Source organism: Narcine bancroftii, chromosome 6, assembly GCF_036971445.1.
Source record: "Narcine bancroftii isolate sNarBan1 chromosome 6, sNarBan1.hap1, whole genome shotgun sequence".
Classification (NCBI taxonomy): Eukaryota; Metazoa; Chordata; class Chondrichthyes; order Torpediniformes; family Narcinidae; genus Narcine; species Narcine bancroftii.
The window spans coordinates 28,654,958-28,674,815 of NC_091474.1; the positions used below are offsets into that span (position 1 = coordinate 28,654,958).

At 42.9% G+C, this 19,858-nt stretch overlaps 1 long non-coding RNA gene across 1 annotated transcript in view; it reads right to left on the reverse strand.

Annotated features, from left to right (window-relative positions):
* Nucleotides 1–2,506: 2,506 nt before the first annotated feature.
* Nucleotides 2,507–19,858, reverse strand: part of LOC138737475 (uncharacterized) — a 33,016-nt gene continuing 15,664 nt past the window's right edge. Inside the window, exons 2-3 of the long non-coding RNA XR_011340949.1 lie at nt 13,627–13,687; nt 2,507–2,733 (exon numbers count right to left, since the gene is read on the reverse strand). This is a non-coding gene — a long non-coding RNA (uncharacterized lncRNA). The remainder of the gene's footprint in view (nt 2,734–13,626; nt 13,688–19,858) is intronic.

Genomic DNA, 19,858 nt, shown 5'->3' on the forward strand with positions numbered 1-19,858 from the left:
GCTGCTGCTATACTGCCTGATGGACCCCGAAGTGCTACTTCTGTAGGAAGGACAAGCACAGCAGGTCCCAGTGTCCGGTGAGGAGAACCAGGTGCCAGAAGTGCCTTAAAAATGGCCACTTTGCTGTAGTCTGTCACTCCAAATTGGCTGCCATCAAACACAGTGCCTCGTGTGAGGCCCAACCGTCACCCTCCCATTCAAACATCACTTCTCCAGAGCTCTCGTCCAATAAAAGCGAGGGCTCTATTGCGCGGCACCGCCTATCCCTACTTACAGCCCTCCATTCACCCCGGGCGGGGTCAGTTCTCAAAGAAGGGGTTGTGGTGATATGTAATTATGCCATTAGGTCACCAGGGGTCATCCCAGTGACCTTGTATATAAAGCAGTCCAGAGCTACAGTCTAGCCTTCCAGGTTCGACTTGCAGAGAGACAAGACCTCTTAGTGTACATATTGGTTTATTAAAGCTATCTTAATCTCGCACTGCTGTTGTGGTTATTGTCAGTACTGGGGTGAATGTGATAGTATGGAGTCTATCGCCATTGTGTTTATGTATATATTGTAGTATAGGATGGTTGTGATTTGCTGAGAGTGTAGCCACACCTACTGGCAGGTCTTAAAGGGTTGCTCCTAGCCAGACCCAGATCATTCTGGACTGGTCGACCTACATGTGATATGCTCCAGTCTTCTAGTTAATAAAAGCCTTGGTTTGGATCAACAAGCCTTTGATTCTTTCGACGTGCTCTACAGTGATTTTATAAACCTCTCCAAGGTCTCCCCTCCCCCTCTAGTGTTCCAAGGAGTAAAGCCTCGGTCTATCCAGCTTACCCTGATAACTCAAGCCTGCCAGTCATGGTAGCTTCATCCTTCTGTGCTGGTTTTTTGTGTGTGCCCGCATTTAGTTAACTGCTGTACCATTCAGACCCTGTGATTCCCTCCCTACGTCTCTCCAGCTTTCTCACTCATGCCATCCCACCACAATCTCTCCCTTTGGGACATTGCCATGTTTACCTCCAGAGGCACCTTGTGACGTCTTGCATCATAATAGGGAAATGAGCTATGGTTGCTCCAATTGTCCAACACTTCTATTTGTTCTTGCTCTCCAGCTTGGAGTACCACTTACCTGGTCAAGAGACCCATCATTCAGTTCCAGGAGTTTCATCGGTGGACTAAGGCAGGAACCACATGGTAGTTACTGACAGGGTTGTTTTACTATAGATAGCACACAGAGGAACCTCCCTCAATGGCTCCTAGCTGTACATGCAAGTTAAATCTAGTCCTGTGTGATTTACTAAAATTTACAATTTTATTCAGGCATCTGAAGTTTTGCTCATTAAATATTTCTCTATCTGATCTTGTTTTTAAATCTGACTTTGCTGGTCTCATCGTTAATTCATTTCCCCTCCATAAGATGATTTACTCCTCTTTATTTTCTCTCTGTTTTAAAAGGTTGAGCATTTCCCCTGAGTTGCTTTAGAATGAACCCAATGCAAACACTCAGGGGTTTGTGAGGCATTCCAAAGTTTAACTATTCACTTAACACGACTTTGTAGCAGGCAGGGAAATGGCCTTGAGAGGTGAAGAAGCTGGAATCTTAGGGAAACAATGGGAAGCTGATGGGTCTCGAGGGGGTCAGCCAGAGTTTGTGGAGAAATGGTCAGGCAGCATTTCCGGTTGGGTCCTTTATCGAGACAGGAGTAGAAAGAGGAGTTAGCAAGTATAAAAAGAGGAAGGATCCCTTTTTATTGCCTCTCCCAGCACGTGGTCCATGTCCTTCTGTGCCGGGACAATTCACAGAATAATCCAGTGACTCCATTTTCTTTGGCAATGTGTTCCAAATACTCCCCACTCTTTGTGGGGGGGGGGGGGGGAGGAATAAAGGTCTGCCTCAGATCTGCTCTAAATATCATGTCCCTTGTTTTAAATCCAAAGTTCAAAGCTCAGATTTATTGTTAGAGTGTAGACATGACATGACATACAGCCCTGAGATTCTTTTTCCTGAGGACCAGGCAGAATTGCTACTTATTTGTAGTGAAAAAAAACTGTACTCAAGAAAAGATACGTATTCAAAAGAGAGAAATGGAAACAAAGAAAGAAATGGAAACTAACTGAAGCTTCTTGCAATCTACTCTATTTAAACCTTTCATAATTTTATACATCTCAGTCATGTCCCTCCTAATCTCAGCTGCCCCATGCCTCTCCAATCACTAAAGGTCTTTGCCAACCAGTGGTCTTTTCCAGGGTTCCTGAGGCTACCTCACATCTCAGAATCTCCTCCACCAGGCAGGAGTATGATGATGAGAGCTTATTGTTATATACTACAGATGCACTGAAATTTCCACTTGCTGCAGGCACACCAACAATTGTAGTATAAATTACATAACCACAATATGCCATGAGACAGAAAGAGATAATAAATATAAAAGGATAGATAGATAAGTAAATAAATATTCACAGATGCCATTGGTAAAAGAAAAGAATGTGGTGTTTCAGTAGTGTAGCCAAATCTTTTGATGGCTCTGGAGTAGTTTATGGTTAGGGTCAGGGTGGTAAGGGCATGTTCAAGAGCCTGATAGCTGCTGGGGATAAAGAACTGTTTTTGAACCTGGAGTTGCTGGATGTTAAGGTTCTGTACCTTCTGTACCTTCTAGCTCAGGATATTAGTGTGGGAAGACCGACTTTGAAAAGATGGAACATCGCAAGGTTCGAAAAGCTCTATTCTCCGGAGTAATTTTCTGTTAAAAAAATATGTTGTGTTAGTGCAGGTAAAAAAACCCAGAAAATTCTAGAAACAAATGCCATGTCAGGCAACATCTGTGGAGGGAGGAATGGAGACAATCATTCAGATTAAAAACCAAATTCATCAGAACTTAGAAAGAAGAAATAAACATTAGTTACACCTTAAGCCTAACTTGCTTTCCCACTTTTCCAGTCATGTCCCTGAACATTAACTCTGCTTCTCTCTCCATAGATGCTGCCTGACATGTGCGTATCCCAGCATTTGCTGGTTCCCACATCTACTTCTTTGTCTTTTCATTGACTGTGTTACTGAGGAGTTAGAACTGTTTAAATAATGTTTGTATGTAATGAAAACTGGTTGAACTGGCCCACTCAATCTCAATGAAATGCTGCTCCAAGTCTACACAATATAGACAAGAGATGAAACATCAGAGCCCTCCTTAAAGACAAGGGCAAGCAATGGATTTGGAAAGGTTTGTGCTACACGGTGAGAGTAGAGTCAGCATTGACCTGGGTTTGAATTCAGTCCTGTCTGTAAGGAGTTTGAACGTTTTCCCCATATCTGTGTGGATTTCCTCTGGGTGCTCCATTTTCCTCCCACCCTTCAAAATGTACCAGGGTTGTCAGTTGATTGGGGTATTTGGGCAGCAGGGGATCGTAAGTTGGAAGGGCCTGTTACTGAGCTGTATATCTACAATTTTTAAAAAGAGATCTCTGACAACCCAACCCTTCACCCTATAGGTCAGGAGTGTGATAGAATACTCTCCACTTCCCTTGATGGTTAGAGCTGCAACAACTCTTCTCCAGTTTGGCACAATCCAGGACAAAGGATCTCATTCGACTAGCACCTGCCCTCCCTGCCAAAGCCATTATTCCCGCTGCAGTGGCTGCAGTGCTTGCCAGCTGCAGAATTCAGTTATGCAGCTGGGCTACTCCCCTCCCCAATACCCGACTCTATACCTAGAAAGATAAGGCAGCAGTTGTGCAGGAGCACTCAGCTTCCTCTAAATCACCCACTTGCCATTCCTTCACCCTCCACCATCAAATTTCTGGGCACTACGTAAAACACAAAAATCTGCAGACATCGTGGTTAAAATAAAAGCACAATGCTGGAGAAACTCAATGTATTTTATATAGCAAAGATACATAACCAACGTTTTGGCCTTGAGCCCTTCATCAAGGTCTGGACACTATCTCACTCTTTTCTCTTTTTGCTCTATTTATTTTTAAATATTGCATTTATGGAACCGTAATTGTTGCAATTTTGCACGATACTGATGCTGCAAAACAACATATTTTGTGACACATGTTCATGACAATAAACCTGATTCTGATTGTGATCTGAATCCAGGAGCTCTGCCCTCAACTGCACCACGGGAGCACCTTCACCAGCAGCGCTGTAGCAGTTCAGTAGAATGCCTCACTCCTACCTTCTCAAGGATAATCAGGCTTGGACAATGAATTCTGGTCTTCCAGGCTGCACTCCGATCCTATAAAGATCAATACATTGACCCTTGAATCATCTCGAGTGCACTGGCTGATCTCTCAGCTGAGACACGAGTCCCTTTATGAAGGTCTCCTTGGAAGTCATCCACTGCATCAATCCCTCTCATCATCTTAAAGACCTTCATGACATCACCCTTAATCAAACGTAGTGGTTCTCAACCTTTTTTTCCCACCCTAACTTCTTTTCTTTCTTCTTTTTTTCTTTGGCTTGGCTTCGTGGACGAAGATTTATGGAGGGGGTAAATGTCCACGTCAGCTGGAGGCTCGTTTGTGGCTGACAAGTCCGATGCGGGACAGGCAGACACGGTTGCAGCGGTTGCAGGGGAAAATTGGTTGGTTGGGGTTGGGTGTTGGGTTTTTCCTCCTTTGCCTTTTGTCAGTGAGGTGGGCTCTGCGGTCTTCTTCAAAGGAGGTTGCTGCCTGCCGAACTGTGAGGCGCCAAGATGCACGGTTGGAGGTGATAACAGCCCAATGGCGGTGGTCAATGTGGCAGGCACCAAGAGATTTCTTTAGGCAGTCCTTGTACCTTTTCTTTGGTGCACCTCTGTCACGGTGGCCAGTGGAGAGCTCTACTTCTTTGTCTTTGTCTCCATTCTGGAGACGTGACCCACCCAGCGCAGCCTAACTAATCCCTTACTAACCACAGAGCACCTATGGCATCATATGGCATATCCTACTGATCTAAGCCAACTCCAAGCTCCTAATTAACATCTCTCTGCTGTAGAGGGTGGGCTGAAGTTGAGGTCATAAATTTTAAAATAAACCCCTGTCTAATAAATGAGTACAGATGGAGATGTCTACAGATCATGTGCTAGAAGTTCTACTGGAATATGAGAGGATGAGAAAGGGATGATTTCATTCTGCTTGCTTCTGTTATCTGCTGGATAAAGGATCCTAACAATTTCATTCTGTCTCAGTGATAAACCACATAAACTCACAGGTTGGATCCATCCACACTATCTATTAATGTGGCTTTATTTTAAAACCAGGCATCTTTGTCAAAACTGCTTTCTGATTTGAAAGTGTGAGCAGAATCCAACAATAGTTTGATATTGTTTTATTCCAAAGGTGTCAGTGATAATTCCAAAGCTTGGGAACATGGTAATTAAATGCAGTGAAAATAAAGACACTAAACCAGCTGCACTTAATTATCACTTAATGCTCTGCCCCACGTGGCCCTCACAGAATGGCAGGGACAGCGGTGGGGGGAGGAGGGGGCAGATTGAGAGCACACATTTCAGTCACAGCCTTGCTTTCCCCTGGCCACTGAGATATGGTCATTCATCAAACACAGAACAAAAGAACAATGTAGTACAGGGACAGGCCCTTAAGCCCATCATACCTAAGCTGACCATCAGATTGGATCGGATCAGATACTATTTTTGTCATAACATAAATTTAATATTACACAAAATTTCCTCTGGTCCACCACAAGGCAGACAAAGATCCACCATTAACATTGCCCGGCACCCCTTACAGTCAGAGAAAGAGAAGCTAAAGAGAGTCCTTCAGAGTTACTGAATGCTCGTGGATTCGCCTCCAGCGCTCCCGCAGCCTCTACAGCTACACAAGACTCCAGTTCAGTTCCAACCCGAGCCCAGATCCAAACCTTCCACACGGTCAGGAAGTCTTTAGCACCCAGGCCCTTTGGGAGCCCTTCTTGCCTTTAGCACCCTCTCAAATCCCATTTCCCCAGTATCTAGCTCCAATAAGCCAGGCCTCAGCAGCTCGCAGCTAATGCAGGCCCCTGACTGCAAGCCACTAACAGTTCACCACCTGTGAGTGCCCCTCAGCCACTGAGCCGCTCGGTAATCCGCCAGTGCGGTCACTGTCCTTAGGGTCGATCTTCTCCTTCTCCTTCTCCTTCAGAACGGGAGATTGGGGGAGTAGTTCTCCCTGTTGCTGGTGCCCTGCACCAGTCTACTGCTCCCCCAGAGTGTGCATCCCTCGACGCCGCTGCCAAACACAGGCACTGCCATCGTGGGCCCAGATTCCACAATCGCATGATTTTTAACAGGCCGTTTAAAGCCTGTATTGAGCCATAGGCAGTAGGACTGGGCCGTAGGGCCCTTAAATTTAAATTTAAATTTAAGTATACAGCATGATCACTGGTGCTGTAAAGGTGTTGCGTTAACCGCCATGCCAACTGTTTCTTCTGGGGAGCATTGAGACTCCGGTCCCCACATTCCCTGGGTCCTTGCCAGTTGTTACAGCAGCTCCAGCTAAACTGATGTCCAGGCTAACCAAAATCTCTAATGCCTGCACATGATCCAATATCCCTCCATTCACTTCATCATCAGGTGACTGGCATATTTCCTTCCACCACTACTCCTGACAGCTTGTTCCAGACCAGGCGCCCACCACTCTTTGTGTGGCAAACGTGCCCCACACGTCTCCCTTAAACTTCCTCCTCCTCACCTTAAACAAACGCCCTATAGAGCAGCCATTCTCAAGGGTTGCAGCACATTTAAGGGCGTCCACAGAGTGAAATCATAAAATACATTAAGTTTTTAACGTTGTCATTAGAAGTGCGGAAGAAACCAACTAAACTTGATTGCTTCACAGGGAAAGGGCCCATAAACTTTGAGCAAGAATCCTAAGAGGCCCTTAGCCAATAAAAGATTGGGAATGGCTGATCTAGTAGGTGAAAGTTTTACCCTGGGGAATAGATTGTGACTGTCCACCTTATTGATACCTCTCATGGTTTTATCAACTTCTCTCAGGCACATGCTCTGCCTTCGACATTCCAGAGAAAACAATGCAATTTTGTCCAACCCCCGTTCAAGGATGGTTCCAACTACTGCATTAACCAGCTTCTATTACACTTATGTTCCACACAACAATAGAAGAATTAGGAGCAGGTGTGGGTCATCTGTCCATCATCAATGGATGAACTTCTATCTCCCTAACTTGCTTCTAGCTCTATCCTCAAATCTCTTGATCCCATCCAAATTGGGAAATCTATCTATCTATCTACCTCCCTACCCTAGAAGGACTCCACGGCTCTCCAGGGGAGAGAATTCCAATGTGTACCTCTTTTGGGAGAAGAAATTTCTCTTCATCTCTGTCCTGAAGGACTAGGTCCCTGGTGCTGAATTCACGGACAGGAAGAACATCTTCCTCTGTACACCCTGTCAAGCCCTGAATTAAGCAGATCCAGGTCATTCATCCCTCCCAGTCCATGCTGCTGTTTCTGTTCCACAACCTCTCCTCAAGCGGCCAGCAGCATCTCTCTCCCTCATGGATGCACTTTGCTTCTCTTCACCCTACATCTGGCATTCGCTCACCACATGCTCTGGAAGGAACTCCAATCCAATCACCATTTCAGGCCTGATATTTCCATTGTAATTTGTGAGTGAGTGCTCCCAGTTGTGGACTAATCACTAAACAATTTTTTACAAAAGGTTTGCTTCCAGAAAAAAAAATTGGGGATTATGACAACTTCAAACTGAACACAAAGATCATTTCAGATGTGCTGTATCATGTATAAAATTGGAGAAACATTAAATGAACTTTTATTGAATTTAGCATGTCTAATCGCATATTGATGCTGACATTGCGCTAGTTCACTGACCTAAAAATGTTTTGCCACTGATTTTCGTTTGTATTCAGCATCTGATGCCTCTCGTGTTAGAGTCCAACAATAGTCGGCCAGCATTGATGGATCCCAGTTGCCCTGATACCGTTTTTCCATGGTTGCAATGTCCTGGTAAAACTTTTCACCATGTTTGTCACTGACTGCACCAAGATCAGCAGGGAAGAAGTCCAAGTGTGAATGCAGAAAATAAATTTTCAATGACATGTTGCCCTTCATGGTTTTGTATGCATGCAGTAGACTTAAAATATGACAGGAAATCACAAAAATAGATTATGTCTAAAAATCGGTACATGATAGGAAAATTTGAAGGTGATATTTTTTATGATCAGCAACATAAAATCCATAATATACACCCAGAATTGTTCAGGAAGCAAAATCTTTGTTGTCTGGTGTAATTCAGAGTTCAGATTCTACCACAAAGAATTTATATTCCTTTTCAAATCCATTTGACTGGCAAGTTGCTCCTTTAGAATGCAAATGATCTCCTGTATTGCCTCATTCTTTGGTTCATTGAAAATTCTTCTGGTTCACTTCAGGAAAGGGGAGGGACGTCAGTATTCTTTCTGAGCCGGTCCCAATCCACCATAATCGATTCCACCCTTTGTGGTTAGGACCACTGGCAAACCACCCATCTGTCTCCAAATGTGCCTGGAATGGGCAATAATACCTGGTCATACCATCACTAACTGTATCGCAAGAATGACCGAACACTCAGTGTTGATGACATGAGGATGACACAACAGTATCAATGAGCTGGAAACTTGAACTCATGCAAAATTCTACCTTTTTCTTTTTCAATATTTTTATTGAAATTGAAATTCCACATCAAAAAATACAGAGTACTTAAGAATACATATTATAATACATTACACATCCAAGGTATCCTACATTCTCAGTCAAACAAATTATATTACCATAATATTTAATTATAAAATGAAAATCTAAGCCTACTACCAAAACCAAAGCTTTTTGGCAGAGAGGAAAAAAAATCCTTATCAGACTAATAAATTACCTTATTAGTCAACACCTCTGCATGAAAACCAAATCAAAGATTTTGAAAGTAATCCAAAAAAAAATCCCCACAGTGTTTAAAAACTTAAATTCAAATCAGAAATTGAGCATCTAATTTTCTCCAAATTTAAACATGGGATGACATCACGTAGCCATTGAGCATGAGTAGGTGGGGCCGCGTCCCTCCATCTAAGCAATACATGCAGATCAGATGCTGTTAAAGTTATGCCACTCTCTCTAACTATACCAAACAAGGCAGTCAAAGGATTAGGCTTAAAATTAACTATAAAATGTACAGAAAAATTTGAAATACTTAATTCTAGTATTTCCAAAGACTCCAAAATATATGAGATAGTGAAGCATCTCCATTGTTACATCTATCACAATGAGGAGATACATCCACATAAAAGGAAGATAGTTTGGCTTTGGACATGTGAGCCCTATAGACCTCTTTAAATTTTAGGAGAGAGTGGCGGGCACATAAAGATGTGGTATTAACCATATGAAAATTATATTCCAAGATTCTTCAGAGATTAAAAGCTGTAGGTCATGTGCCGAGGCTTTTTTAATTTTATCCGAGGGAGCTTCTCTTATTGCCAACAATATATCATAAATGTTAGATATTGAACCAATATAGAAAGGTTATAAATTAAAAATTACATCAATCAATCCTCTTAGGAAATGTATGTAATTGAGATCGTAAAAAATCTCAAATCTGTAGATACCAAAAAATAAGAGTATTTAGTGGACCTTATTTAACTAAAAGTTGTTCAAAAGAAGTGAGAATCCCCTTGACAAATAAATCTTTAAAATATTCTTAAAAGTTACTTCAGTCATGGAAGATTTAAAGAAATAATTAGAAAAAATAGGTCTAGAGAAAGAAAATCTCAGTAAACCAAAATGTTTTCTAAATTGTCCCCAGATCCTCAAAGTATGTTTAACCACCAGATTATTAGCTAATTTATTTAGAGATACAGGAAGTGAGGATCCAAGAAGAGAAATAATTAAAAAAAATTTGTAACAGAATTAAATTCTAAAGAGACCCATTTCGGACAGTCTTCAAGGTTAATATAATATGATCAAAATGTAAGATTTCATAAATTGACTGCACAGTAATTGAACCTAAAGTTTGGCAAGGTTAAACTTCCATTCTTTTAAAGTTTTTGTAGATGGACTTTATTTAGGAGAGGGTGTTTATTTTTCCATATATAAGATTGGATCAAGTGAATCAAAAAAGACAGGAATAAAAACAGATAAATCCTGAAAAAGGTATATAAATGTAGGTAATATATTCATTTTAATAGAGTTGATTCAACCAACCAACAATAAAGAAAAGGGCAACCAATTTAATAACACCCCTCTCATGTATTTTATTAAAGTAAGAAAATCTTCTTTGTATAAATGTTTATAATTTTTAGTAATTGATACACCCAAAAAATTACTGTATATTTTGGCATATAAGTCAAGTGATAAACTCTTTAAAAAAAATTCTCAGAAAGGGGGGGGAGGGGGTCGACTTATACATCAGATTACTTTTGTGACCTTAATTTCACCAAAAAAACCAGATTGATGTCAATTTGGCACCTCCCCACCACCAGCGTTGCCACTCCCCAACACCTCCCCGCTGCTGGGTGCTGCCATAATCGCTCCTACCTGGGACCCTGAGATCACCGTAGCCACTTCTGCCTGGTAGACCGAGGTTCCTGCTCCCGTCGGGAGCACCAAGTCGGCAATCCAGCTTCGTGGGCTGTCGCTGCTGCCTGTTAGGCCGAGGATTCTGCTCCTGCCTGGAGCACAATGTCACCACTCCAGCTCTGTGGGCTGTTGCCGGTGCTGTCTGGTAGGCCGAGAGTTTTTTTAACTTACTTAATTTACAGCTTTGCTACTTGTAATTGGGGTGTTTTAAAACATTTTGGGTTGTTCCTTGGAGGCCCAGAAAGTCCAAAATATGGGTGTTTACTTATATGCCGGATATACTATAAAACCCTTAAAATTAGACTGAAAAATGGTGGGGGGGTCGACTTATATGCCAAAATATACGGTAAATTGATTTCTTACACTCTTAAAAGCAAGGTTAGTATTTATCAGAGCCAAATTATTCAAAGGAAAGAATTCACTTTTATGTAAATTTAATTTATAACCTGAAAATTGACTGAAATGAGAAAGTAAAGAAAGCACAGAAGACAGTGAGGTCTCAAGATTTGAAATAAAAAAGCAATAAATCATCAGTATAAAGTGAAACTTTGTGGGTTGTACCCTCCTTAAAATGCCAGTAATATCATTAAGATTCTCAAAAAGCAATAGCTAAGGGTTCTAGAGCCAGGTCAAAAAGCAGTGGACTTAAAGGGCATCCTTGTTTTGTTCCACGCCGAAGTTTAAATGGTTTATAATTCTGAAAATTAGTAAGAACTCATGCAGAGGGGGATAGATATAGTCATTTGATACATTGAATAAAGTCAGCCCCAAAATTTCATTTTTCTAAAGTCTTAAATAAATAATTCCATTCTACCTGATCGAAAGCTTTCTCCACATCCAAAGATATCACACGTTCTGAAACCTCCTTAGGAGAGTATATAATATTTAATAAGCAGTGTATATTGAAATGGGAATGCATGTTTAATAAATCCGGTCTGATCATCAGATATAATAAATGGCAAAATATTTTCAAGTCCATGAGCCAGAACTTTAGATAAAATTTTATTGTCAATGTTGAGTAGAGAAATTGAGAATAAGAGCAGGCAAGTGCATTTTTTTTTATTTTTAAGCATTAGCAAGATCAAAGCCTCATAAAAAGACTGTGGCAACTTGCCTAGTTTAAAAGAATCAGTAAAAACAGAACATAGGTGAGGTGTAAGCACTGAGGAAAAAGCCTCATAAAATTCTCCAGGAAATCCATCAGACCTGGTGACTCCCAGAATGTAATGAATGTACAGCCTCAGCAATTTCTTCATGCAAAATCAGTTGATCCAATTGCTTTTGATTAGCAGCAGATAGTACAGGAAGGTTCAATTGATCTAAAAAATTATTCATTGCAATATTATCCTTAGGAGAGTTGGAACTATTCCTTAAAGGTATCATTTATTTCTAAATGATCAGATGTCATAACACCATTAGCTTTACAAATTTCTTTGATTTGCTGTTTGGCTACTAAAGCTTAAAATCTACCTCTTTAAGTTTAAATTTAGAGAAACAGCACAGTAAATGGTCCTTCCAGTCCACAAGCCCACAGTGTCCAAATACACCCATGAGACCAATTAACCTATGACAAGACCACAGAAATAGGCCATTCAACCCATCAAGTCTTTCCCACAATTCAATCATGAGACCGCTCAACCTTCTCCCCATAACCTTTGATGCCCTGGTTAATCAATAACCTATCAATCTCTGCCTTAAATACACTCATATCTTGACCTCCACAATAGCCTGTGACAACAAATTCCTCAGATTCGCCACCCTTTGCCTGAAGAAATTCCTCTGCATCTCTGTTCTAATCTTCAATCCTAAAGTTGTGCCCTCTTGTTCCAGGCTCTGCCACCATGGGAAACAACCTTTCTACATCTATTCTCTCCTTGCCTTTCAACATTCAAAATGTTTCAATGAGATCCCCTTCAAGTCTCCTAAATTCCAACAATTTCAGGTCAAGAAGTGTCAAACATTCCTTATATCATAACCCTTTCATTGCTGGAATCCCAGACGGCTTTAGAAGGTGGGAGGAACCAAAACACGTCAGCAAACACACGTGGACATGGGGAGAGCATGCAAACTCCTTACAGTCAGTACTGGATCTGAAACCTGGTGGCATTATGCTAACCTCTACACTTACCATACCTCCCTTTTTCTAACTCACACCAACTTCCATTCATCCATCACCCCCAAGCTAGCTCCTCGTTTAGCAGTAGCTTGATTTTGCAATCACTGCCTGACCAAGAGAAGTGTATGGAGATGTCTACCCATCATCTGCATGAGTTCTGCTCGAACATAAGAGATAGGGAGGGTCTCACTCTTCTTATCTCGGTATCCTCCAACCTACTGTGAATCATTTATGCCTTTTTGTGATCATTGATCACTCCCCCAGTGGTGACTGCGCTGAGATCTTGAGCTTTGTCATTTTCTCTCTGAACCTCTCTGGTGTTGTTGAGCCCAAAAATTACTCATTAAAACTAACTCGTACAAACATTTGTTGAAATGTCACCAACAAAGTTAACTCATCTACACTGCAATGCGGATTATCTGTTGTACAGGTTGTCTCTGAAGCCCCGTGAACACCAATGACATTTGGAGATGGAGAGTAAAAACAGAACATGGAACATTCCAGCACAGAACAGGCCCTTCAGCCCACAATGTTGTGCTGACCTGTGTAAACCTACTCCACAGCAATCCAATTTTTCCCTTCCTCACACCTATACCCTCTATATTCTTCCAAACATCCCTATTGTACCATCACCCCTGGCAATGTACTCCAGGCACACACCACTCTCTGTGTATAAAAACTTACCTCTGACATTTACCCTAAATTTTCCTCCCCTCGCCTTGCACAGATGTCCTCTAGTGTTTGCTACTGTCGCCACAGGAAAACAGTTCTGTCTGTACACACTAACCAAGCCCCTCATAACTTTATATATCTCTGTGAAGTCACCTCTCATCCTTCGTTGCTCCGGAGAAAATCCTGGAGCATCAGTGAAAGAATGACTCCACCTGTGTTATCCATCCATCGGCATCTACCATGGTCCAAACTTATACTTATTCATGAGACTCAACTGAAAGCATCGTTTACCTGCATCTGTGCACAAAACCTTCCTCTCTGATGTGAGAGATTTTTATTGGGTGTGACTGATCTGTCAGTGAAAAGATAAAGGAACAAATGTTTTGATCATTATAACTTTCCCAGTTTGCTCATGCATGATGGTAAAATTTTAAATTTAGACTTTTGGCCCATGAGTCCATGCCACCCAATTGCACCCAATTAACCTACAACCCCCGGTACATTTTTGAAGGGTGGGAGGAAATCAGAGCCCACGGGGAAAACCCACTCAGACACAGGGAAAATGTACAAACTCCTTACAGATGGCACAGGATTCGAACCCTGGTCCCAATCGCTGGCGCTGTAATAGTGTGTGCTAGCTGCTCTGCCAACAGTGCCATGCCAGACTTGCTTGCTTTCCTTCAATCTACTGGGCTTGTTGTAGGAGAAAAAACACAGGAACTCAGCTGGTCTCACAAGAGGTAAAGATGCACTGTATAACCAGCATTTCAGATCTGAGCCCTTCTTCAAGGTATGAGTGAAAAGCAGGCAGGTGCCAGAATTAAAGGCTGGGGGAGGAGTAGAGGCCACAGACAGGGCGTTAATCAGATATGGATAGGAGGGCAGGAGAGAGTAAAGTTGAGAATCGACTGGAGGAGGAGGGGGGGGGGGGGTTTGGTTCTGTGAATGTCGAGCTGGGAGAATGGAAACAGAGGGGGAAGGGAAAGAGAGAGAGAGAGAGAGAGAGAGAGAGAGAGAGGCATCATAGGGATAGAGGGGCTTGGGGCTAACAGAAACTTGAGAAGTTGATGCCATCCGGTTGGAGAGTGCCCAGATGGTTGATAAGGTGTTGTTCCTCCAATTTGCAGGTGGTCTCAATCTGACAGTGCATGAGACCATGGACAGACATGTCAACAAGGGAAAGGGACGGGGAATTGAAATGGGTGGTCACTGGGAGATCCTCACTATTGTGGCAGGCAGACAGAAATGCTCAACGAAGTGATCTCCCCATCTGCGCCCAAGTCTCTCTAATGTAGAGGAGATCACAACGAGAGCACCAAGTAATTTTTACTTCAATCACAGCATCTACAGAATTTCGTGTTCCACTCTTTTTGTGGGAGAAACTGGTGGAGTTTCAGTGCTTCAGAGTTTATCTCCTGCACCAATGCATTGTGGGCCACTCCACCTGCCTGAGAAATCGAGTTATTGTTCAACTCACAGTTGCTTGAGAACTTCTTCACTCTTATCACAAAACCAGCTGATGTTTCGAAAAGGTTTGAGACAAAGTGGCAAAAATGGAAGAGTATCTAAATGTGAATGCTGAGGTGTGGTTTTATGGCATAAGGAGTGAGACACAGCATGTCAGAAGACGTAGGAACAAAATGGGCCACCCAACCCAGCAGGCACCTTCTGTTATTCAACAAGGTCTCAGTGGAACTTATTGAGTGTTTTGAGGAGACTACCAAGATGTAGATGAAGGAAAGGCTGTGGATGTTGTCTACTTGGACTTATGTAAAGACTTTGACAAGGTCCCATATGACAAGGTTAGTTCAGAAGGTTCGGATACTAGGTATCCATGGAGATTGCAAACTGGATTCGAAATTGGCTGAATGGTAGAAGACAGAGTGTGTTAGTGGATGATTGCTTCTCAGACTGGAGGCCTGTGACTAGTGGTGGGCCTCAGGGATCAGTGCTGCAACCATTATTGTTTGTCATCTATATCAATAATCTGGATGATAATGTGGGAAAATGGATCAGAAAGTTTGCTTACGATACTAAGATTGGAGGTGTTGTGGACAGTGAGGAAGGTTTTTAAAGCTTGCAGAGGCATCTGGACCAATTGGAAAAATGGGCCGGAGAATGCAGACAAGTATGAGGTGTTGCATTTTGGAAGGACAAACCAAGGTAGGATATAGATAGTAAATGATTGGGCACTGAGGAGTGCAGAGGAACTGGGATCTGGAAATACAGATACATAATTCCCTGAAAGTAGCATCAGATGTAGACAGTTTTGTAAAGAAAGCATTTGGCAACTTGCCCTTCATAAATCAAAGTATTGAGTATGGGAATTGGGATGTTACAGGAAGGTTGTATGAGACATTAGTAAGGCCAAATCTGGAGTATTGTGTCCAGTTCTGGTCACCTAACTACAGGAAGTGCAGAGAAGATTTACTAAGATGTTGCTGGATCTTCAGGAGTTGAGTTACAGGAAAAGATTAAACAGGTTAGGACTTTATTCCTTGGAGCATAGAAGAATGAGGGGAGATTTGATAGAGGTTTACAAAATTATGAGGGGTATAGACAGAGTCGATGTGAGTAGGCTCTTTCCACTTAGATTAGGAGAGCTAAATATGAAAGGGCATGACTTTATGATAAAAGGGGAACAGTTTAGGGGGAACATTAGGGGGAACTTTTTCACTCAGAGAGTGATGAGAGTGTGAAATGAGCTGCCATCTGATGTGGTAAATGCAGGCTCAGTCTTAAGTTTTAAGAATAAATTGAATAGATACATGGATGGGAGAGGTCTGGAGGGTTATGAATTAGGTGCAGGTCAGTGGGACTAGCAGAATGATGTTTTGGCACAGACTAAAGAGGCCAAATGTCCTGTTTTCTTTGGTATAGTGTTCTATGGTTCAATTGTACAGATGCTTAGTATCTATATGTAATTTAATATGGCAATTGAATTTAATATATACTTTTTTAACAAAGCACCTGTTCAGCAGTGGCCATGTTCTATGGTTCTATGGTTGAAATGTTATGCATATGTAAATTATGGCATGTGTGTGACAATAAACTCATCATCCTTCATCCTGGGTCATTATTGGTGCGGATCCAGGAAGAGACGCTCTGAAGGGTCCAACTGCCCAGTTCTAATGCCATTGGCATTGCACTGGCTTTAAACAACCTGTTAAAAGAACCAATGGTGTTTTATTTTAAAATCCTCCAACAGCAGGCTTTGTGCCCAAGATGGCAGCACCCGTGTCAGCTATGGCCACTAGAAATGGGGACAACACCCCCTGTCCCGATGAGAAGGAGAAGCAGAGGAGACGACCATACAGGACGGTGACCATGGCGGCAGATCAGCAAGGAGCTCAAGTGGCTGAGGGACCCACGCAGGCTGTGGGCGACTTGTGGTCAGGAGACCCCCATGGACTGCAGGATGCTGGAGACTGGCTCGCGAGATATGTTGGAGCTGGGATTGAATGGCCACTGAGGGCAAGAATGGCTGCTGAGGGATTTCTGATTGTGTCAGAGGTTTGGATTTGGAGTTCAGGTTGCCAATAGATCAAATGCTGCTGCAGAGGCCATGGGAGGGCTGGAGGTGAATCCATGGACACAGTGACTCTGAAGGGACTCTCTTTTGATTCTCTTTCTCTCTGACTGTAAAGGGTGCCGGGCAACACTAATGGTAACTCTTTGCCTGACAGCAGGAAGAAGTCAATTTCATGTAATATTACATGTTCCGTACTACTATTACATGACAATGAAGGAATCTTGAATCTAGTAATACAATATCCTGCAATTTTTGACTTGCTATAATACTATCCTTGGATCTTTGCTCAATTACTGCAGGACCTGCTGTGCTTCAGTGTGGGTTGACTTGCCTGGATAGCTCCAAAAACAGAGGTTTTCACCTTAGCTTGGTACATGTGACAAAATAGAAATATTGAATCATTTGTGGAGAAAAGAAGCCCAGACTGCTTAATCATCCTCAACCGGTTCCCTCCTCCCCACTTAATTTCCTGGTGTGAATACAAGAGCTCAACACGTCCATGGCAAGTGATTGAAGATCAATTCACAGTTCAGTGGATGGTGTAATTGGCACCATGATTAAAGGGATAGGTACAGCCAGCCCATGATTGCAACAGCTGCACAATCCCTATCTCCACATGTGACTAGAGGCTGGATTTAAATTAAAATTTTTATTTACAGCATGGTAGAAGCCGATTCCAGCCATTTAAACCCATGCTGCCCAATTAAACCACAATTAACCTGCAACCCCCATATGTTTTGAGGGGTGGGAGAAAACCAGAGCACCGGGAGGAAATCCACAAAGACACAGCGAGAGTGTACAGACAACTGGTCAGATTCGAACCAGGTCAGTCATCTGAAGAGTTCTCATTTTGGGAAACAGAACTCAGGTAAGGTTGGGGCCGGAGCATGCTTCCAACTGCTGCCTTGGGGAGAGAGATGAATGGACCTGGGTTACTTACCCTGGAGCCACTGGTCGGGTTCTCTTCTGATTTACTAAACTAAACTTATTTAAGGAGCGTGTCAGTCCTGATGGTGTCAGAGGGACCTGAATGGAATTGCTGGGAGACAGCAATTTCTTTTCCAGTTGGACAAGGATGGAGAAAGCAGAGGAGGCTGCCTAATGAGGTAAGTTTTAAAACTGTTGAGGAATCAATTTCCCCTCCAGATAAAGCGGCTGTTTCCATTGGGGGAAAATGGGAGGGAAAGGTCAGGGGGCAGAGGTTACAGGAGCGCAGGAGGTATATCCACGGGCGCTTGGTATCTCTGAAAGGACTCTTTCTCTTATTGGTGGTGGTGCTGAGATGACAACTCTTGGTACGCCTCAGACTCAGAATTCAACATTCAGTTATTTTTATTAAAATTTGGAGATACAGTAGGGTAACAAGCCCTTCTGGCCCAGGAGCCCGTGCCACGGAAAAGCATCTATACGGCCAATTAACACAGCAGATTGTGCAATAATAAGTTAAAAGTGAAGTGTGCGGTGTTACACAGTTCAGGGTGTAGTATTACACAGTACAGGGTGCAGTGTTACACAGTGCAGGGTGCGGTGTTACACAGTGCAGGGTGCGGTGTTACACAGTGCAGGGTGCGGTGTTACACAGTGCAGGGTGCGGTGTAACACAGTGCAGGGTGCGGTGTTACACAGTGCAGGGTGCGGTGTTACACAGTGCAGGGTGCGGTGTTAAACAGTGCAGGGTGCGGTGTTACACAGTGCAGGGTGCGGTGTTACACAGTGCAGGGTGCGGTGTTACACAGTACAGGGTGCGGTGTTACACAGTACAGGGTGCGGTGTTACACAGTACAGGGTGCGGTGTTACACAGTGCAGGGTGCGGTGTTACACAGTGCAAAGTTCAGGGTTACACGAAGACAAACACCCAATAGCATAAAAACAGCTTCTTCCCCTCCGCAATCAGATTTCTAAACAGACAATAAACCACAGAAATTACCTCACTTTCTCCCTTCTTGGGCACTAAATTTTTTAAATGTAATTTATATCAATTTTTTGCACCTGTGACGCTGCCACAAATCTACAAACTTCGTGACATGTTCATGACATTAAAATCTGATTCAGATTCTGATTCCAATGTGTCTGTGAAGGGGAAGGAGGAATATCTGGGAAGGGACTTAAACTCCTTGATGCAGCTTTGAGGGTTATCGATGATGCCTGCTGTGTGTTGGCTATAATATCCTCCACTTGGTAATGACACAGGAAGAGACTCTCTTAACCGATGGATGAAACTGAGATATTGCCAGGTACATTCCTTCCCTGCAATGAATCTCTCTGTGATGCAACAATTCTGAGGGCTGTTGATGGAGACCGAAGTGAACGGTGCAGGAGAGATCCTGATTTATCATGGTCATCGACACAGACACCACAGGAACAGGCCTTTTGGACTGTCTCCCCCATGCTGACCAAGTTGTCTGCCTGGGCTTGCCCCACTGAAAATTTTTACATTTTAAATTTAGACATACAGCACAGTAACAGGCCCTTCCGGCTCTTGAGATCATGCCACCCAAATAACTCAATAAACCTACAACCCCTGTACATTTTGAAGGTGGGAGGAAACTGGAGCACCCAGAGGAAACCAATGCAGACATGGGGGAGAATGGACAAAGTCCTTAAGGACAGCGCTGGAGTTCAACCTGGGTCGCTGACACTTTAGTAGTGTTGCACTAACCGCTACACTAACTGTGCCACCCCAATTAGTACATTAGTCACAAAATACCTTGTGCAGTGAGAACAGTTCTTCTGTGACCAGATAAACAGGTAATAGAACATAGAACACAGAACAGGCCCTTCGGCCCACATTATTGTGCCGACCTACATTAACCTTCTCAACAATGTAAAGTCCCCTACCTCACACCCATAACCCTCTATTTTTCTTCTTTCCATGTGCCTATCGAGGCATCTCTTAAATATCCCTATTGTACCAGCCCCCATCACCACACCTGGTAATGCATTCCAGGCACCCATAACTCTATGTAGAAAAACTTACCCCTGTTGTCTCC